Raw genomic sequence first — 24,557 nt, forward strand, 5'->3', positions numbered from 1 at the left:
GTGTTTGGACTTACTGCCTGTGCCTTGACTTTCACCGCGATTCTGCCGTCCCAGACCAAGGACTCCCTGGCTTCGAACGTCTTTTTCTGACGTGTGTGGTTTTTGTTTATTTTTTTAAATCACTCCGGGTTCTTCACCGACTCCGCAGTACCCCCCCCCACCTTTGTGACCTGGTAGATCCCAGTGACCTTGCAGTTTTTACTAGTCCTTATCTGTGACTTGGACCTTCTTTCATCTTTAATTTTTTTTTTTATTTTGTAGTTTGCCCATTGCTTTTACAGCCTTTAAATGATTAGTCTTCTCTTTACTCCATCGTTTGGAGTTGAGCGTCCTATGCTCCCATAATTATATGAAACCTTCCTTACCAAAGACGAGTATCTATTATTTTGACATTTTTACTCTTCCAGAATAAAATATTTTCCAAGGGCTTGACATGGCTTTCTTTTTATGCTTGGCAAGTTTTTATCTTTTTGTGTAGGCTAATGTGCAAAAAATTTTGAGTTTCTGCTTTAAAAAGCTATTGGTAATAGTGGAAAACAATAATGTACAAAGTTATCTTTTATCTCCCTTTGGTATATTTATCTGAAGTGCCTGGTGTACAATGTTTGTGGGTTTCTGCAAGAATTCATCCTTATGTATAAATCCATTTTACCTGTCTCACTAAGTCTCTGCATTATACAAGCAAAATGCACCTTTTAAAACATAAAGACATTCTTTTATTTGTGACTTGTTTTTAGCCATTAAGTAGATAAGTAGCTGTGATTGGAAATGATCACTTTTCATAAATAGTTAATATGTTTTTTAAGTGAAACCTTAGTGACCAAGTGTTGGGAACTACTCAAAATGAAAAGTGTAAAGTATATGGTATAGTTATTTGGTATGTAGCTTATTAACATGTTCAAGTACTTTCCTTAAAATGCAAAACTGTTTATAAGACATCCAACACCAGGACTTAAAACGGGTTGTTTTTTGGAGGTCTGGCATGATAAAGAATGTTGCAAATAAGTTCTCTGCCTTCAAAGAGATAGTAATCTTTGCTGTTTACCCTATGAAGGCTGAAATTTCTTTTACTTCCGTACACAATTATTAATCATCTACTGCATGACTGTGTAAGGTATTACGGAGACTATAAAGGTGAGGATTATAGCAGTTTCTGCCTTCACTGACTAGTTGGCTAAGACTGTACACAGATGCTTCATTTGTCTTTTAATTCATAGTTAAATTTCATATGGCATTCGGATTGGGAGGGGGTCGAGCTCACAACTTATTTAGCATGGTGGGATGAGAAATGTTAATTCCTAGAGCCTTCTGGCTTCTGAAGTCTTTTGTTTTAAAGGATGACTATGACTTTTGAGAAGCTGAGAGGTAATCCAAGCAGAGAGAAGGGACTAAGTTAAGAGCACAGAATTCGTACATTTGGGGAGAGGCAAGTAATTATATTTGGATGGATACATAAAGTATTTGTGCTAATATAAAGGATGATAAAACTTGAAGTAAAAGTTTGAACCAGTTTATGATTGCTTTTAGTGCCAGGCTAATGACCTTGGATTTAATAGGCATTGGGTTTTACAGATGATTTTTGAGTTGCGAATGAAATGATTAAACTTTTGTTTTTAGAGGATTAATTTGGCAGCAATGTGTGAATTGAGGTAGAAATCTGGAGGTAGAAATACCTCTTGATTGCTGTCGTTATAGGTAATAAGGGTATGAACTATGGCTGTAATAATAGTAATGGAAAAGAAGAAGGAAGTTGAATGGACAGAATTTGATGAGAGAGAAATGAGGAAAGTAAAAATAACTAAGATTCTGATCCAGGTTGGGAAAATAATGGTACCATTTTGAGCAACATCTATGGAAGCTATATCTTTGGCAAATGTATGTTACTTTACAGTAGTAGTTCTCGACCTTCTGATAATTACTAATCCATGGTTAAACTAAAAAACTCTGGCTCAGAAAACTTCCATATGCACCTGTGCTCTGTGGATATAATTTTAGAGAAGTCCATGAATCTGGACTCACCTGAAGCTTATCCATGGAACCTGTGGGTAAATGGGTTGGGCTAGGAGCACATTGCAGAATTAACTGGGGCTTATAAAACAATTGAATCTTCAAATTCTTCGATTTGCTGATAACCCCTCCTATAGAGACATACCTTATATACACTTAGATATAATATCTCTTTCCATTTGTGCTGTGATTTATAGCCAGCAAAGAATTTTGACTATTTATTTGCTATTATATAACAACAAACTAACCCTAGGGGTTGAATGATTTACCCAGAGTGTTTCAGTTAGTATAAGTGGAATCAGGAGCTGGTCGACAATAATGGTTTTCTTTCTTGTCAGATATATGATTTAGCGTCAGTTGCATGTAGTTACTGGCTTTAAGTGACCTCATCAGTAAGACTAAATGATCCTGGAGGTTCCTTCTGGTTTTTAACGCTCTGTGATTTTTAGGTCTTTGATCTTCATTGAACTATCTGTACCCTTCTTTTGCTTGCACAGGAGAGCTGGTGAGACTGAGAATGAATGGGGTGTATGGAGAGCAGCAGATAGCAATATCAGACCAGTAATTTACTTTTTTATTCCTTTTGTATCTCAGTTTGGGTTTGGGGGTAGAAAAAGGGAAGTGAAATAAGAAACCTTAAGAACCTTTATCTTTATTCTATCTTCTATATTCAGGTATGCCTTACTTGAAAATACTTTCACTTCATTATGAAGCCTTATCAAGTGAACATAGAAACTTTTTTACAAAAGAAATGAAGTGTGGGGTCCTAGTCAGTACATTTTTTCATTTGATTAAGTTGCTCACTATCCCTAGTACGGTTAAAGTGTAATTTGATTAATAAATAATTGACTTTTTTCCACCTATAAATAAGATTATCTTCCTGGAAGGGAACCTGAACAAGTTATTTTTTAGTGTATTTTATAGCTCTAGAAACTTTGATTCCATAATTATTCAAAAGACTGGGGTCTTTTTACCATTTCTATAAAAATATGATATAATAACAAGTAGCAGAAAAAATAAATTGGTCTTTTTAATGGTGTTGAAGGAAGTTGTTGCTAATACTTAATGGAGGAAAAATGTCTAGCCATAGCACGTACATAGATGGTTTTTCTTCTCTGCTGGCATTAAGAGTATCATATCTTACATTTGTAGGGCATTTGACATTTTTCCATAATGGCTATATAGACCTTATCATTTAATTCTCATGACAGCTTAGCAGTAGGTGTGTCAGGAGATAATTATTGCTTTTTAGATGAAGGCATTGATGCTCAAAGAAGTTAAAACATTTTTTCAAGTGTGTGACCAGTAGGTAGCTAAAATTAGAACTAGAGCTAAAACTCATTTTTGTTCCTAGGCCAGCAATTGTTTTTGTGCTAACTCTTTGTCTACAAGGTGAATTTAAGGAAGGCTGTATGTGAGGAGTTCAAATTTATCTGTTTGGAATCTGTGTTAAACTTTTGTACTATGTACATATGAACTTGTCTATTTCTTCTTCCTTTGGGTTAAAATGGTAACCTCATAGCAGTGGCTATTGGTGGGTAATTTTGAAATTTGTAAGTATCACAAAGTAGTCAACCTCCTGGTTAACTGTCAAGAAAAGAGCTAAGGTTGACTTCTTGGCTGAAAAATTACATTGGTGAAATATAAATGTTAATTTTTGACTTTTTTTTTTTGAGAGAGAGAGGGAACAAGTGAATGAGGGACAGAGAGGGAGAGAGAAAGAAAAAATCTAAAGACTGGCAGAGAGAGAAGCAGGACTCACCTGAAGTGGGGCTTGAGCTAACTCAATGTGGGGCTTGAACTCATGAACCATGAGATCATGAACTGTGAGATCATGACCTGAGCTAAGTCAGATGCTTAGCCAGCTGAGCCACCCAGGTGTCCCTGAAAATTTGACTTTAATTCAGCTGTTTTTACAGATGAAGTTTGTTCTTCCTTTATAAAAGCCTAGTTTCTCAAAATTTGTATTTTTGGAGCATATAAATCAAGGCGTGATTTCCAAAAGTATCATGATGTTTCGTGATTTTTACTATTACATAAAAAGCTTTATCATTAAAAAAAGATTTGCCATTAAAGCTCTTAGTTTACATATCAGATTCACATGATTAAACAACTTTTGGAATATATAATGTGAAACCATATGCCAGATAATTCCTAATTTAGAAGGAAGACTAACATTTGTCTTGATCTTCTCTAAACCTATTATTCACAGCCCGGTATTCCTATTATATGCCAGGTATTATGCTGGGTGCTGGGGTACAGCGCTGAGGAAAAACATGAAGCCTGTTCTCCTGGAACTCAGAGTTTAGTAGACTCACTAACATTAAGAAGGGCATAAGACTTTCTTATGAGGTTGTATGAATGTTTGGGACTATAATTAATTATATTTCTCTCCTTTTCTCTGAGTTTTTAACAAATTAGGCAAACACACAGGGAACCAGGTAAACATTGTTTTGGTCATTTATTGCTGTGTAACAACTCTAATAAAACTAAGTGACTTAAAACAACCATCTTATTTGCTTATCGTTTTACTGTCCTATGCTCGACTCATTGGAGCATTTTAAGTTTTGTTGATGGTCACTCTAAAGGCTGCATTCAGCTGGCAGTTCAGCTGGGAGCTGGTCTCCCTTTTTTTCTCTTACTCTCTTTTTCTTTCTTTTTCTCCATATTTCTCATAGTTTCAGGGCCCCGCCTCCTACGTGGCCTTTCCAGCAGTTTTGCTGGCCTTACATGGTGGCTTAGGACTCAAAACAGTGCAAAAGAAGAAGCAACCAGGACTTCTTAAGGCATAGGTTTGATATCAGTGTAGCATCATTTCTGCCACTTTCTGTTGATTAAAGCAATTCCCGATCCAGCCCAGATTCAAGGTACAGAGACTTAGACAAGTATGTAAATCCCAGGATTATGGCAAACAGCTGTATTACACCAAAATGGGGCTTCTGGAGAACTGTTTAGGAAGCTGAGACTTAGGCTGCCTTCAGTACTAGTCCTATCAGTGGGAAAGTGGAGTCTGAAATGCAAAAGCAATGGCATATTTGGCTTATTATACAGATGGGAAATAGCTGGCACTATAGAAGAAAATTTTGGACCTCTGGGGTTTCACTCTGTATGCTGCCATAATGCAGCAGAATTGACTTGCTCTACTTGAGGGCAATGGTGTCTAAAAAAGTGCGGGACCCAGAGCCCGGGCTGCTCCGAAGCAGTGATTTACCCAAGTCTCACAAATTGGATGAGACACATGGCCCAGTCAGCACACTGTGCCGAGTGGGCTACTGTGGGCAGAGATCCATCCCCTTAGCCCTTGTGATTAGATGTGATGCTTAACAGTAGCAGAGCTCCTTGGCAGGTCACTCTGTCCTTGACAAGCCGTGAGCAACCTGGTGCCCCACAAATACTATTTTGTTTGCAATGTCTTGGGAAAAGGTTAGGATAAGCTACTCTCTGCCTTGTCTCCAAGGAGGTGGTTCCCGTGGAGAGCGAACACTTTACTTGTGGAGACTGGATGGGGCTTTTCCCTCATTCAGGAAATGTAAGGCAGAAAGTAATGTTCTTCCCTTCCAGGAACAGGTGGATTCATTCATTGAATGCTTAGCTGGGTTTTTCTCACTTTATCTTCATTGCATTATCAGTTTATTTTAGTCTCAGTTTATTTTATTTTTTTTTATAGTTCAAGTTATCTACTGTATAATGTTATGGCTAACTGTGGGATGAAGATGAATGTTACTTTATTATTACATTATAGCTTCTGAATGAAATAATCAGTGTATTTCATTTAAAGAATTTAGGTAGAGGGACACCTGGGTGGCTCAGTTGGTTAAGTGTCTGACTTCAGCTCAGGTCATGATTTCACCGTCCCTGGGTTCAAGCTCTGGATTGGGCTATGCTGACAGCTTGGAGCCTGGAGCTTGCTTCAGATTTGTCTTGTCTGTCTGTCTGTCTCTCTCTGCCACTTCCCTGCTCACACCCTGTCTCTCTCTCAAAAATAAATAAACATAAAAAAAAGAAAAAAGAAGGAATTTAGGTACATATGAAGCATTTCGTGTATACTGAAATATGAACTCCTGCATCCTAGTGCAAATAAATCTCTTGGCAAATTTCTGAATATAATATGTTGGCTGTTGTGGGGAGGAGTTTGTTAATTGAATGTACTAAGAAACAGGATTTATATAAATAGGGAAGGGTAGGGCACAAAGAAGGGGACAGATAGAATTACCTTAAAGTGTTTCTCTATGACTTCAGGGTAGTTCAGAAATGTACTAGCATTAGGAGCATTGTAGGTATGATAGCTTTTTTATTTAACTAAGAAAAACAAGGTCTTTTGATAGCTGTTTAGTATACCCGTAATTATGATTAAATAGGGTGGGTGGAAGCAAACTGTTGAGTCCTAACTTGAAGTAGGATACTCTGGTCATATGTTAACCTAAGCTTGCCAAGTTGTACTATTTTTTGTGCTTGGTGTGGGAAGGAGAATTAGTTAAACGAACTTGCTCTGTATAAAGTAGGACATACTTTACCAAAGAAGTAATAAACTACATCACAGCACTCTTACAGTTTAAGAATTAAAGGCATTTTGGGATGGGTATTAAGAGCTGTACCTTTAAAGTCAGGTGGAACCGACTTCTGTCAATGCTGCTTAATAGCAGCGTCGCTTCAGTTTCTTCTGTAAAATGTAGAGAATATTTTTGTTACTGGATTTTTATAAGGATTAACTGAGATAATGTTTGTAAAGCAGGAAGGCTGGTCCCTGAGACATAAGCAGTTCTTAAGTCATTTTTATTATTCTTCACAGTTATTAATAAGTAAAATTCAAACAAGTAATCCACTTTTCTGTCACCTTTTAACTTAAAGTTTTTTTTTAATGTTTTAAATTTATTTTTGAGAGAGAGAGCGTAAGCAGGGAGGGTCAGAAAGAGAGAGGGAGACACAGAATCTGAAGCAGGCTCCAGACTCTGAGCTAGCTGTCAGCACAGAGCCCGACGCAGGGCTTGAACCCACAAACTGTGAGATCATGACCTGAGTCGAAGCCGGATGCTTAACCGACTGAGCCACCCAGGCGCCCCAAAACTTAAAAAATAAGTTGCCTAAAGGTTAAGAATGAATCTGAGAAGAATACTGACTCAGCATGGCTGGCAGTTTCTCAGCTGTTGATAGTTTGGCTGTGCAGTTTGGAAGCAAGAAATTGTTAATACCATCAATAGGTGAATTACAGTATAGAATAGTGTTTGTCAGTGTGCAGCCCCTGCATCATAGTCATCTGGGGTATTTGTTAAACAAGATATCTGAATACTGTTTGAATAATATGGTATGGCCTTGATAGTGGAGCTCAGGAATCTTCATTACTAATAAATATCTTAGATGACTTTATACATATTAGTTTAGAACTGCTGGTAGAAACTGAGTCGGTAATTTGGGGTTCTAGTGTTCTCAGAGACCATTTTTAAAGCGACAGTGTTCATTCAACACATATATATAATGCAAACAAAGAGTGCTTAACATCTGAACCTTTCAGATGTTTAAAGAGACTTCAGATAATTGCCAATGACTTGATCCTAACAAACTATAGAAACCTGATACAGGGTGATTATGTAAGAGGTAGACAAGAGAAGTAACTGTGCCAGAAGCATCCATCAGGCTTCCTTGTTCAAAAAGAATTTCCCCATGCTTCTACAAAAGAAGACATTCTTTAGAGTAAAGGTATTTCTTCTTGGGACACCTGGGTGGCTCAGTCGGTTGAGAGTCTGACTCTTGATTTCAGCTCAGGTCATGATCTCATGGTTATTGAGTTCAGGCCCTGCGCTGGGCTCTGTCCTGATGGTGCAGAGCCTGCTTGGTATTCTGTCTCTCCTTCTCTCTGCCCCTCACCTGCTTGTGCTTGTTCTCGCTCTCAAAATAAATAACTTAAAGATATTTCTTCTTTAAAAACGCCTACTGAAACAGTTAAATTAGATATTGTAATTTTCAGATACTCTGATTGCTTTTCATTTAGCGAAAATAACTCAAAATAGAGATTTTGATTGACGCATGCCCACTTTAGAATTTGGTCATTTGGGTAGACTGTAATCTGTCTCTTGTGGGGAAAGCTATTGCTTGCCTTAAGGGCATTGTTTAAGGCAGTGGTTTGAGACAGCCTGCGTCTATGTCACTTAAACCTTCCTCAGTCCTGTGACCATATCCAATCGTGGGAGAGCAGATCTTTAAGTTTGGGCTATTCCTGGAAAAACTTAATTTGTGTTTACATCAACCATATTTTTGTTGTGTTAGTACATTTTGTGGTAAAAAAAAAATGCCATACCCATGATTCTTTCTAAATTAGAGTGGAAAGGATTAGTTGGCATTTGTTAGAGGAACATACTGTTTTTGTGTTTGTTTTCACTGATTTTGTGGCCAGTGCTTTGGGGAGAAAAACAACAATAAACTCATCTCTTTTGTGTTGTGAAATAATATTGCCAATATTTACATGCAGAAACCCAGAATGGAAAGTGTACATTATACTCCAGTATTTCTTTGTTCTAAGTTGAAAGTTTTGATAATTATAACTTGTTTGAATTTTTGTGTGATTTAATTTTTCTTCAAAGTGTGAGCTATTTAATTGCTTAGGCCTTTAAAGTAAGACAAACCTAGATTTGAGTTTCCCCACTTTTTTTTTTTTTAACTTTATTACTTTGAGAGAAAGAAAGCAGAAGCAGGTGAGGGGCAAAGAGAAAAAGAGACAATACCAAGCAGGCTCCATGCTATCAGTGCAGAGCTTGATGCAAGGCTTGAACTCAAGAACCCTGAGATCATGATCTGAGCTCAGATCTAGTCTTATGCCTAACCAACTGAGGCACCTCCCCCCCGCCCACTTTTTTTTTTTTTTTTTCCCCTGAGAGAGCATTCAGAGGAGGGGCAGAGAGGGAAAGAGAACCTCTAGCATGGAACTGACGCAGGGGTCCATTCCACAACCGACCCTGGGATACAGGGCCTGAGCTGAAAACAAGAGTCAGATGCTTAGCTCGTGGTCTGGTCCAGTTACCCAGGCACCTGTTCTCACACTTTTTTGGCTAAGTGATCTTGGTCAAAATAACCTTGGATTAAGCCCTAATTTAATCATAATATAAACTAGGTATTCATATGTAAAGTAGTAATAATACCTAATTCATAGTTCTTGTGTGACTTAAACTTGGCACTTAGAAATGAGTAAATAGGGTGGGTTCATAATATCTTGTTGATGACAGGTTTCAGAATTTATTTTTTAATTTAGAATGGTAATGCCCTCCATACGCTATGTTAGGTAAAACCCCAGTGAAATATAGAGCAGTACTCTATACTTTCCTTGGCAGTTTTTAAGTATGGATAAAATAATGAATGGCCACACATCCAGTCAGATTTTGCTATTAAATGAATCCAAGTCAGTTTAGCTTTTGCCACCAAATGAGTTATGAAGTAGCTTCATGTTTTTATAGTTTTCTGGGTTTTAGGTTTGTGGATAAATGTATCCCTGTATTTCTACTGTATTTTAAACATGAGAAGAATTACATTATTCTAGGAGTAAAGTTTTAGCTGTTTAGTTGATTTTCTCATTTTGGAAACTTTCTGTATAGTTTAGATTCTGATATTTTTCTCTAAGAGGAGGATGTTTGATGGAAGCTTCTACTTAGCAGCCTGCTTTAAGTTCTTAGGAAGAATATTAGTAAATAGGAAATTAACATTGTGTGTCAGTTCCTCGAGTAGCTTTAAAAATCCTGAAATTTTGTTTTATAACAAAAAAATTTGGCAGTACTATATTTCTCTTAAGTGCTTAAATGCTATTTTGATCTAATCTTTACTGCAGATGTGAGGAATTTTGCTATATATCATTTTGCAGCATGCCTTGTGACTGAAATGCCTTTTTTATCCTCCTGTTCTCTACTATTGTGGAAGTATGGTAGAACAATATTGGAGTTTCTCTGCCTCAGAGTCCTGAGAGTATGGCCAGAGTAGTGGTGGTGATGGAATAGTGTTAAGAAATGAGTACTCATGGCACATCTTCTGTATTCCAGACTCTAGAAACAATTCTAGTTTCCCAGAGTTGGTGTTAATTTACATTTCCTTTCTCCATCTCAAAACCATATTAGTGTCTTCATTTTACAGATGATAAAACTGAGACTCAGAGGAGTTAAATATATACAAATAGAGTTGAAGTTTGGTCCTAAGTCTGTCTGTCTTTATAAGTAGTTCTATATATTACATTACCCCAATGTGCTCTTATCACATTAGAAATTGGCTCTTTGAAATTTAAGAATTAGGAAATTTCCATGGCTACTTATTTTTTTTTAATTTTTAAATGTGTTATTGTCATTTTTTGAGCGAGAGACTGCGTGAGCAGGGGAGGGTCAGAGAGAGAGGGAGACCAGAATCTGAAGCAGACTCCAGGCTCTGAGCTAGCTGTCAGCACAGAGCCCAATGCGGTCCTCGAACCCATAAAGCGTGAGATAATGACCTGAGCTGAAGCCGGATGCTTAACTGACTGAGCCACCCAGGTGCCCCTCCATGGCTACTTAAATGCTAATATATTAGAATCTTTAATGTATTAAAAAACAATCAGGAACCCTTTAGTGTGAACTTAACTTTGGGTCATGATATCTTAGCAGTGCATTGCCGAAGAGCTCTAACTTCATCAGCAGACTTGGATTGGGCCTGACATTAAGAAGCTTTGTGTCCCTGAGTAAGTCTCTTAATCACCTCTAAGCTTCAGCTCTAAACTTTGAGATGTAGCAGCTGCTGTATATTTGAAGACTACCAAACGTTAAAAAAATTTTGGATTCAAGGGGAAAAAGTCTGGAAATCAAGTATTATACTATTAAAATACAATACTTTGCAACAACCAACCAAATTATTAATGGAAATCTTTTTGTCATTTTTAAATAGGAGATTGTACATGATATAATTACGTTAAGTTTGATCCTTGCAAAAATAAGAATGTTCTATTGCCATGGATGTTTTTCCCCAGAATACACGGAAGTGATTTATTAACCTTGATTCTAACAGCTTACCTCTTTCATTGTTAGCATGTTTACACTTTACACATTATCTTTTTTAGATTACTTGTTCTTTTTCAGTTTTTAGGAAAAGCATTTTTGATGACTAGCTTAGAAGCCCCACACACCCTACTTGAAGTTGCTTAATCTTTAAGTGATAAAATAAGAGGATAGTACTATTAGATTGATTAAGCAAAATGCTCAGTTTAAGGCATAGGTTTAGCTCAGCATTTTTTTTTAATGGTTTTATTTTATTTTTGAGAGAGAGAGGTGGCAGATGGGGAGCAGAGAGTGAGGGAGACAGAATTCAAAGCAGGCTCCAGGCTCTAAGCTGTCAGTACAGAGCCAGATGTGGGGCTCACTCTCACAAACCATGAGATCATGACCTGAGCAAGCAGAAGTTGGATGCTTAACCAATTGAGTCACCCAAGGACCCCAGCATTCTCTCTCTTTTTTTTTTTTAGTTTAGTTTTATTTATTTTGAGAAAGATACAGGGAGCAAGCAGGGGAGGAGCAGAGAGAGAAGGAGACAATCTCAAGCAGATTCCTCGCTGTCACTGCAGAGTCCTATGTGGGGCTCGGGCTCGAACTCACTAACTGAGATCACGACCTGTGCCGAGATGAAGAGTCATGCTTAGCCAGCTGAGCCACCCAGGTGCCCCAGCATATGGCCCTGAGCAATAAATTCATGAAGCCTAATTTTCTTTATTTGTCAGTAGGAATAATTAATGATTCTGAAGGGTTAATTCAAAACATTAGACATAGGTTTTTGGGGGGTTTTTTTGTTTTGTAATGTGACTGAATAATTGGAGTCCAGTAAATGGTCACTTATCCTTCCTAGTTTTGGAGTCAGAGACCTGATTCAGATTCCAGGTTTACGACGGGCTGTGTTTCTGTGTCCCTTAGACACCCCATGTAAGTGCACATCGTCCCAGGTGGCCACACTCTGTCGTCTTAGACTTCCAGTTAGGAAGTCTTCACTCAGCTCTTTTTATTCCTGTAAGTTGATTCTATAAGTTTGGAACTCAAGTTTTAAGATGCTCTGTGTTATTTAAATTTTATTTTCTTAATGTAATGCAGCACAAGAGTGGGAAATTTGTTTTCTACTGATACTCAGTAAGGTGGGGAAAAATTATCAAATACAAACATCTTTTGCTTGAAAAGTTTTGGTATTTTGCCATTGTAAACATAATACTACATATTATGAAAAATTGAGAAATTATAATTAGAAAAGAAGGTATCTCATTCTTATCAATGATTGTTTGGGTGTAGTTTTCTTTTGCTGATGTAAATAACTTAGTGTCAGTTCTTTGAAAACAGAAAACTAGGAATCATCTCCAAATTAAGAATAATTATGAAAAATAAAGTTAGTGCATAAGTAAAAATGTGTTTCACTTTTTTATGATGATCTGAAGAGGAAGGGGATGGGGATGGAGCAAGGAGGGAAGGAAAGATTAGTGTGATAAAAGATACTGCAACAGTGCCAAAGTCCTGTGTTTTTGTTTTGTTTTTAAGGGCCATCACTGCTTAGCTTAATTAGAATAATTGCTGCTAAATTTCATATGTTTTTATCCTCACTAATGTTTTCTAGTAAATGAAGTACAAATATTTTTGTTGTCCCTTGCTTCTACCAGAAGAAATTGTTCATTTTGTTCCGGGGGATGTTACTATAGTGTATTTAATTATATATATATATGTTTTAAAGGTGTATTTTATGGAGCAATATCACCATCTGGTGGCCTTCGGGAAAATTGTTGTCAAAGTTATGTTTTTACAACTATAAGCATAAATTAGCTTTCTCTGATATTGGTCACAGGCTCAGTCAAGTTTATAATAGGCCATTCTTACTGTAAATGGGGGTGAGGAGTAGAAAACAAAATGATTTATACACTAGGATTGCAACTTCATAAATAAAGAAAAGTGTATTGGAGGACAACAATACTTTGAAAAGTTGTGGGTTGGGTTGGTGGAAAGATTATGGATGATTGCTACTCTTTTATGTTCTCATAAAATATGCAGTGTTTTACAAACAATTGTGAGCTAGAAAATCTCAGAATGTTCTGTGCTCTTTTAATAGGATTACCAGGGCCCAGAGAAATTTAGATGCCCTGTCTCACTGTGCCATTTAGTGAGACTGTTGTGTAGAGCAGTGTTTTCTTAGCTGGTGACCCTTGAAGGAATATTATTTACATGGACTTTTATACTTTTTTTCATTTTGGTGATAATTTTAAAAGGAAGAAAATCAATTCGATAAGTTTGGTGGTTCATTTAAAAGAGCACCTAAAAACTAAATGAAGCCATTTGGTTTTAAGTCTGGGTTTACTTAATTGTTTTTGAAATTTGGTGGTTAGTAATTATCTTTCATTGGCAAATAAGTATTTAACACTCTTGTGTGCCAGGCATTGTGGTAGGCAGAGTAGGTAAGATGGTGACGATTTGTCCTGCACTCTTGGAACTTACCGTCACAGATGCAGTGAGAAAAATAAAGCTATTTCGAGAAACACGCAAGGTAGAAATCAAGAATTCTGGATAAAAATGGCTACAACTTTTTGAGTATTTACTGTGTGTCAGGCACCATGCAGTCTCAGTGTCAGAACTTTTTTTGGAATTTTGCTTGTAATTTTTGCAGGAACACTGGGTATACACACAAATTAGTATTTGTGGAAGCTCAGAAACATCTCTGTGGAACAATACATTTCCTTATACAGTGCAAGTGGTTCAGCTTTTATGGGTCCGGTAGGCTTTTGGTCTTGGTATCTTACCACCATTTATATAACATTTCTGTGGGAAAACTCGTGCTGTGTTCTAAGCAGCTATCTTTCTCTTAGACTTTTAGAGTCTTGATGTGTGACTCTAAAATTCACTCTCTATTTACAGAAATTCAAGTCCAATTGCTAGTCAAACTATTTAACTCAATTCTCTTTCTCATTCTGTTTAGTTCTAATTAAGTTACTTTTTGATTCTATTCCACACTTATTAAGAGGCAGTGAAACAGTGTTTAAGAGTGTGAATTCTGCAGCCAGACTGCCTAGATTCAAATCTTAGCTTCACTTGGCTACTATGTTCAACTTTTGGCAAGTTCCTTTACTTCACAATGTCTCAGTTTTTACATCTATAAAATGAAGAAGGTAACAGTACCTATCTATGAGTTAACCAGTTAATATTGAGAAAGCACTAAGAAAACTACCTGGCACACAATAAATGCTTAATAAATAAACTGACAAGATCTTGGACAAGTAATTTCACCTAAGTGGCAAATGGCCTAGGTGAGATCCAGATAAGTATTTTGTGAACTGTAAAGACTGTATAAATGCTAAATTATTAAAAAATATACCATATGAGAGAGAGGCCTGGGTGGCTCGGTTGGTTAAGCCTTAGTTTCGGGTCAGGTCATAATCTCACAGTTCATGAGTTCAAGCCCCACATCAGGCTCTGCACTGACAGTACTGAGCCTACTTGGGATTCTCTCTTTCTCTCTCTCAAAAATAAATAAACTTTTAAAAAGCAATATTAAATATAAGAGTAAAAAAAGACATTTACATGGTCCTACTATATTTACTGCAATTTTATCAGTTAATTTTTCAGAACACTGAACACTTCATCCAGATGAGGTAAACAGAAATGTATATGACAGTTTGAAACTGTGAAGTGCTATGAAAATGTAAAATAGTGACGATATTATTGCAAGATTTTTTTACCTCAATAGCCGGGGTTCGTTGTCTCACTGCTTCGAAGAGTGAAGAGGTGGACACAAAATGAATAGCAGGCAAAAGATTATTATATTAGAGTATAAGATCAGAAAGTAAGAGTAGTAGGCAAGCTCTCTAAGATTCTGGTCCCCCACCCCCCACCCCACCTTCCCTTCCACCTTGTTCCTTCTCAGGTTTTACTTTTATGGGCTGGATAACTCCAGGTGCTGGGTTGTCCATTTCTGATTGGCTTGATTCCATTGTATGAGGGGTGGTCTGTAGACATACCATTCCTTGTGAGTCATAAGGTTTTATGCTCTACTTATTTTTAGTCAGGTCTTTTGTCAAGTTTCTGAGGAAAACCTGAGGGAGAGTTAACATTCTTTTTTTTTTTTTTTTTAATTTTAAAAAAATGTTTATTTTTGAGAGAGAGACACAATGTAAGCAGAGGAGGAGCTAAGAGTGATGGAGACAGAATCTGAAGCAGGCTCCAGGCTCTGAGCTGTCAGCACAGAGCCCAAGCCGGACTCTGACCCACAAGCTGTGAGATCATGACTTGAGCCAAAGTTAGACAACTAACCAACTGAGCCATCCAGGTGCCCCTATACATTCTTAAGAGAGAGAGAACCTTATGCCCGAGGCAGTTTGCTGTGGTCAGACATCCCAGCATTGTTCCAAAATGTGTTTTTTTCTTCACCCAGAGCCTCAGGTCCTAATCTTTCCCTCTCTGCCTATTTTATCCTATGTTTTCCCTATCATAATATTGCCACTAGGCACTGGCAGGGAAGAAGGGGAGCTGGAGGGACTGGAGGCCCTGGGTTAAGTGGACAGATGGTAACAGGAGCGTGCGTGGTATAAATATGGGGTCAGCCCTGCTGGTTAGTGGAATGAGATTGACTGGTGGGATACAAGGTCAGGATGTTGTTAGCATAGATGTCGAGACAGGAGTCGGGGTGATGGTGTGGTGCAGGGAAGAATGGGTAGGCCTGATTAGGAAGTTGGAAATGTCTTTGGATCCTTAGACCACAGGGGCAGTTATTTGGAGTTTGGGAAACTAAATTCTGAGAGCTAAAAGACACTGGGTATTGAGCACTTCTTGCTCCTTCCTTTCCCCTTCTCCCAACATGCAGTGCCAGTGGTATTGAAGCCCATTGATTAGTTGTCCCTGTAAGGTTGATTTTTCCTTTCTGAATATTTAGGTCACATAGAAATACAAAATTTAACGGGACTGTGCTTTATTATAACAGGATTCCATAAGAAAAATCTCTTTGAGGTACATCAAAAAAGCTGCCTACAACAATCATTATACTGTTTGCTAAGGTTACCGAATACCCATCCCACTGTTTCCTGAAGCAAGAGGTTTCCCAGGGAGTAGAACTAAAAACTAGATGGTCCTGGCAAGTCAGTATGAGTCACCCTCTTATTTATTCTCTTGCATTTTATAAATTTATTGAAATGACCAATAATACCTTCTTTATGAATGATGCCTATATAGAAGTAACATTTATGTATTATTTAAAATTAAATATTCTATTTTGTAGTTTATGCTTTTACAAAATACTTATTTCTGCTTTAGAGTTGCTAAATCCTGGATATTTCAGGGGCAGGGAAGCTGCTTTTTTCATCTATATCTTTGCTTCTTTTAGTGAATTTTAGATTTTGTGCAGTTAATATAATAGTTTTGCCAAAATGCTTTCTAATCTTCCAAGTTCCACATTGATTAGATGAAACCTCTCTGGCATCTGATTATGTACCATCTTGTTACTGAAGTGTTTACTATGTATTAATATTGTTTTCAGAACTGGGCTAAGTATTGACTAGGACTTTGTCTTCTACAATTTTTGTGTCCTCACCATGCCCACTTTATAGACTAGGTAGTCCGTAGGGTGTTTACTAATTGATTCAGGCAGATAGATATGTGACAGTAGTTTTCTGGCTTTTCCAAGCCTTGATGCTATGTATAGCATGCCAAATGGATCAGATTTATTGTTCTTTTTTCTTAAATGTTGCTTCTGACTTAAGAGTGACAACTTGAGGTACGTAGGCAATTAAGATACATCTTCTAAGTGAGGATTTGATAGGCCTATAACCTTGGAGGATCGAAAGCATAGTTCATTATCTATATTCAGGACTCTCTTATTTGCAGTTGAATAACTCTTCTACAATTCTGTGGCGTTTTTTTTAAAGGATTGAGCTGGACATGATTAGCTTCCATATACCTGGCCATATCCCCTGGGCATAGGTTGTAACCTAAATTTGCTCAAAAGTTTGTTAACAAACTCAGGCTTTGTTTTTCCCTTTAGCCGCACTTGGTCACACAGCTATTAAGTGGTAGAATTTTTGGTAGTTTAGAGTCCCTCACCTTTCTAACCCTCAGCTATCCCATAACCATCTGGTTAAAGATCTTATATATAGCCTGAGTTCCCCCTCCACCCCCACTCCCAGTGCTCTGATTCTGATAAACTCAGTATTCTAATCTATCCCTGCTGCTTCCAGAGTTATTCCCCTCAAATATGATTCTTGTTGTTTAAGCCCATTGGTGTCTATCAGTTCTACCTTAATGATAAACTTTACACTACTATGCGTGGTATAGTTTGAATACCATATAAACTATTCCATTGGATCGTATACAATTTAGATTACTCAGTTTGCCTATTAACCTTACCACTTGACACCATCTCTATCTTCGATTCTCCAGCCATTCTAATAGTTCTCTGAGTATGCCATACTTTCTGTAATTTTCTCATGAAGAATTCAAGACACAGTTCATTCAAAGCAAGACACAATTCATTCAAAGGTATCTTCTCTGTGAACTATCTCCTGATTCAATAGTTTGGATTATCCACTTTTTCTTGTGTGCTCCAAATGTTCTACTTTACATTTTACATCTGTTTTAGTAACGGTAACACTGAAAGGTATTTATTTGTTTACAGGTTTGTCTCCTCACTAGACTATGAGCTCCTTGAAAGAAGGAATCCTGTCTTACTCATCTTTATATCCCCAGTGTCTAGCACAGTTCCTGGTACATAGTAAGTGATTAGAAACTTCTTTTTTAAGTAAGACTATATTTAACACTCTGACTCCACATATTGGCAGTTAATTATACTGCTCTAGATCCTATATTGTCACAAAAAAGAAGACTAGACTTTTAACACTTTTGAGGCACAATTTCCTCATCTGTAAGATGAAACTAGTACCCCCCCCTACTCATACAGCGTTATTGTAATGCCAGATTAAAGAATATGTATAGCAGTGCATTATATTTTAAGTGTCATACAACTTTGTTATTAAGTGTGGGAACTAATTGTATGTTGAAATTGATTATTTGCTGTGTTCCTTTTAAGGCAAAATGGTACCATTTTTGAATATCTCAGTCATGTTTTGCAGTTTAAATTTTGTTATTGATTACCAGAAGCATGTACGCAAAATAACGTATCCTATGCCTATTACCTTTCTATATAATTGACTAATTAGGTCCTTCAATTTTCTTTTAATATGCCTCCAAATGAATTAGTATCTTCACCTTTCCTTAGATTCCTCATCCATTGTTCAGAGAAAGAAGTGCCTTTTTCTTGGAAGACTAATATCATCTGTGTAAAAGCTATGCCTTTCTCTTTTTTTCCCCCTCACAGGCTGTAGACATACTCCCTTACCATCATACTTGATAAATTAGTGATCTTCACTTTACCCACTTTCTTCCCTTCCATGCATTCTTTAAATTTTTAGAAATTCTATAATTTGAACATGCCAGATTATGTGTAATAAATATATGGAAGTTAATAATAAAAACAGACATTTGAGAACCAACCACTTAAGAAAGAAGTAGGTCAGTACCCACACAGTTAAAGAGCTACCTGTGAGCCCCTCTGTAACTGCATAGTATGGTCCTTAGTAAGAGGAAGAAGACCTTAGTGGAGAATGTTAAATCTTAAAGGTGGAACTGAGTAAGAAGACTCAGAACTCCATTTGTATTTTTTTTCATTCATATTATGTTTCTAAGACCCATTCATGTTGTTGGCTGCAACTGTAGTTCATTCATTCTTACTGTTGTATAATGTTCCATTGTGTGAGTTAGCCTAATTAACTTAACCATTTTTCTACCAGTGGACATTTGAGTTTGTTTGTTTCTTTCTTTTTTGTTAATTTGAAGCATGTTTACACTTGGCACACAGGTACAAAAATTTTTGTATTATATGTCTAGAATTGCTCATTGAAGAACATGCAAATATTCAACTTTATATGATAGTGCCAAATTGTTTTCCAGTGATTGTACCAATTCTAACACCTACCAGCAGGATTTAACCAATTTAAATACCTAGTGACAGTGGGGTGCCTGGGTGGCTAAGTTTAGGTTAAGGTGATGTAAGGTGAGGATCGAATTTGATTTTTCCATATAGTAATTTCAATACTATTTAGTAGTCCATCTTTTTCACAGATCTATATTGTTATGTCTATTACATGAGGATGTCCTTACATACCGTGGTCTATTTTGGGGCTCCTATTTCATTTCATTTCATTTCATTTCATCTTGTTCATTTTGTTTTATTTACCTTTTATCAGTCTTGCCAGGGATTTATTTGTTTCAGTGGTTTTTTTTTTTTAATTTTTTTAATGTTTTTGAGAGAGGGAGAGAGAGTGAGCATGAAGAAATGGGGGAGGGGCAGAGAGAGAGGGAAACACAGAATCTGAAGCAGGCCCCAGGCTCTGAGAAGTCAGCACAGAACCTGACACAGATCTTGAACTCACGAACTGCGAGATCATGACCTGAGCTGAAGTTGGACACTCAACTGACTGAACCACCCAGGCCCACCCCTGTTTTAGTGTTTTCTAAGAACTGTGACTTGTTGAGCCTTTCTGTTACCTTTTTACTATTTCATTAGTTTCTGTTCTTTATTATTCCATACTTTTTTTTTTGGTTTATTCTATTAATTTCTTTCTAACTTAACAGATTGGCTTATTAACTTACTATAAGTTTTTAAAACTGTAGATTTGCCTCTAAGTTAACTTTTCTTGTATCCCATAAATTTTTGTATGATATATTTGTTATTCAGTTCTTAGTATTATTTTTTAATTTTTCAGTATGGCTTCTTCTAACCTATGAAACATTTAGAAGGTTTTTTTTTCTATTTGTGTTTTAAAGTTTATCTTCCATTATTGATTTTTTAGCTTAATTATATATGGTCAGAGCCTGGGAACAGTATAATTGATATATATTCTTTGAAATTCAGTGAGATTTTCATTATCTTCCAGTGTATGTATTAGTTTTCTGTATGCCTCATACATGCTTGAGAAACTTTCTTTTTCTCTCTTTCCTTTCTTTCTTTCTCTCTTTTCTTCCTTCTTCCTTCCTTCCCTCCCTCTCTCCCTCTTTCCTTCTCTTCTCTTTTCTTTCTTTTTTGAGCACAAAGTGGGAGAAGGGGAGTGGGAGAGAGAATCTTAAGCAGTCTCTGCTCCCAGCATGAAACTTGAGCGTGGTTTGATCTCACGACCTCAAGATCATGACCCAAGCCAAAATTGAGTTGGACACTTAACTGACTGAGCCATCCAGGTGTCCCAAGAATGTTTATTTTTAATGTTAGGTATAAGATTCTGTTTGTTAAGTTCTGCTTGTTCATTTTTTTTAATTTTTATTTTTGACTTCTGAAAAATTGGAGTGTGTTGAAATCACCCACGACAATGCCAATTTGTCAATTTCTTTCTGTAGTTCTAAAAATCCTTTGAGGCTTTTTTTTCCCTGCCAAGAGACCATGAATTTTGTTTTGTCTTGGCTGGATAGATGTTTGATTAGCTCAGGAATGTTTCAGGGTAGTAAGAGTAGGAAAAAGTGTAGGATGTGGAAGTCTATTCTGAATAATCCTTTCCCCTCATTTTAATCTTATCCGTCAGTAGAGAGAGTTGCATATTTTCAGAATTGCACTTATAGGCTGGATTCTTCAGGTGTCTTTGGCTCAGGTACAAAGTTAGAATTTTGATCCTTTTTGCCATGTTTCCTTTCAGAGTCTTTCCATTTGTCTTTGTTCTCTTCCATTGGGCCACTTCTACCTTTTTGGACACTCACCTCATCTGGTTTATTTTCATCTTTCCAGGTTTATCTGAGTTGATTAAGCTGGAGCTTCTTTCTCCCCATGCTTGGTAGGAGATTGCTGCTGTGTTTGAACTTTGAAATCAGCACAAGGATTAGCACTTTACTTCACCAAGCTTCCTCTTTTAATGGAGGGGACAGCGTTACCTTCAGCAGCTAATCAGGTTTGGGAGGATTAGAAGTTGGAGAGTGGTAGTCTTCTGCCTTACTGAGTATTTCACTTTCGAGACTTCTCACTTTCTTTCCTTCATGCATCCTGCTCTGATTTCTGATAGATGCAGCTGAAGTCCCAGTTTGAGATGACTCACGTCCTGTCCTTGACCATTCTTGTTCTGGAGGTTTTTTGGTTTGCCGGTTTGAGTGTCTCTCCTAGGGCTATCATTCTAGTTTGGGTTCATCCAACTAATACTGCATTTTTTCCTGTTTCTTCTGTAGCTGCTTTTTTACTCCTTATTCTTTTAGAGCTGGGTCAATAATAGGCTTTGCTGTTCTAAACATAGATGCTGCTTCACTAAACTAGGAGGTGCCAGCCAAGAAGTCCTCTTCCTTAGGAATACTCTGCAGCTTTAGATTCAGTTTGGCTCTTTGGGGAGAGACCTCTGTCATCACATCTGTAATCATCCCCAGAATAATTGTCTTTGGAGCTCCTTGACTGAACATCATGTCTATCATATTGGTCTTCATGGTGGTCCCACTGCCTGTGTAGTCATCATCGCTTAGTAACCACTACTGCAGTCATGTCTGCTGCTGTTTATCCTGGAGCTATAGCTTCAATCGTAGTCTCTGCTGTGTGAGTCATCTGAGCAATTCTGGCCTCCGTAATGATCATGATATTTGCCTTCACAGCTATCATCACCTCTTGTAGGTAGTCATCCGAGCTGTCCGTGTGGATGTTTTCTGAGAATCCTGATTTCTTCCTCAGCAAAAGAAAAAGCATCCTTATCTTTAACTTGAGCTTGATCAGGAATATCTACTGGAATTTTGTTAACCAGAAACTCTTCATTGAGGTACAGGGCACTGAGCAAAGAAGGCAAGTTCTCCACGTAATCAAAATTTTTCAATCTCTTTGAGTTGCTGGGTTCACATGGTAAATGCATTGTGCTGATATTTAATTTTCTGAAGAATTCCTTAATGGAGACTCTGTTACATCACAAGCTGTGTTCCCTAGAAAAGCAGTGTAGCGTAGCAATTTGGGAAGATGGCTCTGGTCAATAATGGGTTGTTAGGCAGCCTATAGAGCAGTGGTCAGGATGTAGTGATCAGTTAGAGGTACCTTATACATGCTGTTATCGTTACTGTACCAAGTGGTTGAAATATCTTCCAGATCAGTCCTGCTTACTGGTGTGGGGACATGGGTGCTTCCCGTACGAGTCCTACCGTCCTCAACCAGAAAGTCTGTTAGGGAGATAGGCTTCCCCTTCTTTTTTGCTGAGGCTGCTATGTTGGGGAGCCTTTTCTTTTAAGCATGCATATTTAAAATTTTATGTCTGCTTACTGAATTGAACCTTGTGTCATTTTTTTGTTCTCCTTAATAATGCTATTTGTCTGCTATTATAACTAATTCCAGCTTTCTTTTTGTTTATATTTGTCTCCTATGTTATTTTCCATATTTTTTAATTCCTTCAGTATCTTTACTTGGTGTCTTTTTTTGAATTTATCCATATATTTTTATGATTGTTTCTATATTTGAATTCTCTTATGCTTTCTGATAGTTCTGGTTATTTATGCTTTTTTTAAAAAATTTGTCTGGACTTCTTATCAATACGTTGTTGTTGGAGTTTTTAAATTCTTTTCTACTCTACTAGCTTGAAAATTAACCTCTCATTTCTATTTTATGATTACCCTTGAAAATCTGCTAGGAGTGCAGTACAGTCTAAAATTAAGCCAGATTATAATCCCTCTGCAAGGGATTTACCTTATTAACTCTTTTAATAAGATGTTGTTATTTTACTCACACAGTATTTGTTTGGATTTACTTGTATGCTTACCAGTTTCTTCGCTCATTTTCCCTCACCTCTTAGAGCATTTTCTGTGGGAATCTAAAGGAACATGTTCTTTAGATTTTCTTAAGGTAAAGGTCTACTGTTGATAAATTCTCTTTTGGTTTTTCTGGCAGTGTCTTAATGTCGTCCACATTCCCCAGAGAAAGTTTTTGTGGTTAAATAATTTTTGTTTCCGTTCTTGGTAGCTGTGCTTGGTCTACCTTCTATGCTTTTATTGTTGCTGTTGAGAATTCTGTCACATTATTCTCTTTCTTTGTTTGTAATCTCTTCTCTCTGGCTGCTTTTTAACATGGTTCTTTTTTGGTGTCCTGCATTGTTACTACTATGTGAACATCTTTATGTTTATCCCCCCTCTCATATATATATATATATATATATATATATATATATATATATATGCACACACACATACACGAGATTTTTTAGAATTTTGGATAAATATCTTTCATTGTTTATAGAAGACTGAGTCATTTTCTATCCTAGTATGACTTCCTCTTTCTTAATTTTCTGGAATATGAGTAGAAATAAATGTCAAATTGCTTTCATGTCTTTTAGCCTTTCTTTGGTATTTTCCATGTGTTTCAATACTTACTTGTAAATGATGTTTTCAGATTTATATTCAAATTTACTGATTCTTTAAGTTCTATCTAGTCTGAATAAATTATGAAAATTAATAATATATTGAGATTGGCTCATTAATTATGACAAATGTGGCATACTACTGTGAGTTCTTATATACTCCACATGGAAGCTGGATATGGGGTATATGAGAATTCTGTTATCTTAGCTTTTCTGTAAATCTGAAACTATTCTAAAATAAAGACTTATAACAAATTCTGTCGGGTTTCTTTTTCAAATATGCAGTGCCATTTTTCCAACTCTTTTTGCTTGGCTATGTTTTATCTTTTATTGCTAAACTAAATTTTTAAAAATCTATACTTAATCTGTACTATTAATAATCATAATATGTAAAGTCCATGTAGGCTCAGACAGTATTATTTTTTTGTTTCTGTTCATAGTGGCTTGTTTTCTTATAAGTTTGATTTTGTAGGCTCATAATTGGTTGCTGTATATTTTGGGTAATCACAGTGGCTTAAATTGGGGTCCATTCCTGTGAGCATATGTGTATGCTTTTGGTGTGTTACAGGTTATAGCCGACTTGGGTCCTTGCCTCTTGTGGGAATCTCTGCTCTCTTACCTTGCAGCAGATCCAGTGTTTTATCTCTTGATCCCAGTGCTGCTATTAGCATGCACATCCAGAGCAGTCAATTCTAGTTAAAAAATATATTTTTTGCTTACTACTCACCGTTCTGTTTCAGTTTAGTTAAAAAGGTTTTTTTGGTGGTGGTGGTGGTGTTTGTTTTGCTATTATATGGGATGGGGGCAAGCTTGATAATTTTTTATACCTCTTGAAAACATAACAGTGCTTGAAAAGTACATTGGTTTTAATTTATCCAGGATCTTTTACACTGAAGCAGGAGGACTTTTCAAAATATTTAGTATACCAGCTACTTAAAATTAAAAACCTTAGTTTCAAACCTTCACCATTGATTTTCTTCATTGTCCCTGAATTATTGACACTTTCTCTTCCCACTGATTTTCTTCTATGAACATGACAGCTGATGTACCTGCAGGTGATGTAATCCTTGAGTTGATTTTTCATCTGCAGAGGAATAGCACTGGCCTGGATGAGGTTGCAGAATCTGTGAATAAATGTTAACCAAAGTTAGTTAGTCAAATAGTAGGCAGCTGGTTATCTTTTAATGCACATACACACATA

The 24,557-nt window shown here is 36.8% G+C and overlaps 1 protein-coding gene and 1 pseudogene across 5 annotated transcripts in view; one reads left to right on the forward strand and one right to left on the reverse strand.

Annotated features, from left to right (window-relative positions):
- The window catches only part of WWP1 (WW domain containing E3 ubiquitin protein ligase 1), a 119,919-nt gene that overhangs the window by 220 nt on the left and 95,142 nt on the right, over window positions 1-24,557 (forward strand). The window contains exons 1-3 of one of the 5 annotated variants that reach the window (XM_029923207.1): window positions 10,524-10,690; window positions 17,626-17,721; window positions 21,621-21,804. The gene's annotated coding sequence lies outside the window, so the exon portion shown is untranslated. Of the gene's footprint in view, window positions 1-10,520; window positions 10,691-17,625; window positions 17,722-21,620; window positions 21,805-24,557 lie in introns of those variants that run through there. The other 4 variants (XM_029923209.1, XM_029923208.1, XM_029923205.1 and 1 more) reach the window with 4 other exon arrangements.
- LOC115278810 lies at window positions 20,610-24,027 on the reverse strand (annotated as a pseudogene).

The sequence above is a fragment of the Suricata suricatta genome, chromosome 15, assembly GCF_006229205.1.
Source record: "Suricata suricatta isolate VVHF042 chromosome 15, meerkat_22Aug2017_6uvM2_HiC, whole genome shotgun sequence".
Taxonomy (NCBI): domain Eukaryota; kingdom Metazoa; phylum Chordata; class Mammalia; order Carnivora; family Herpestidae; genus Suricata; species Suricata suricatta.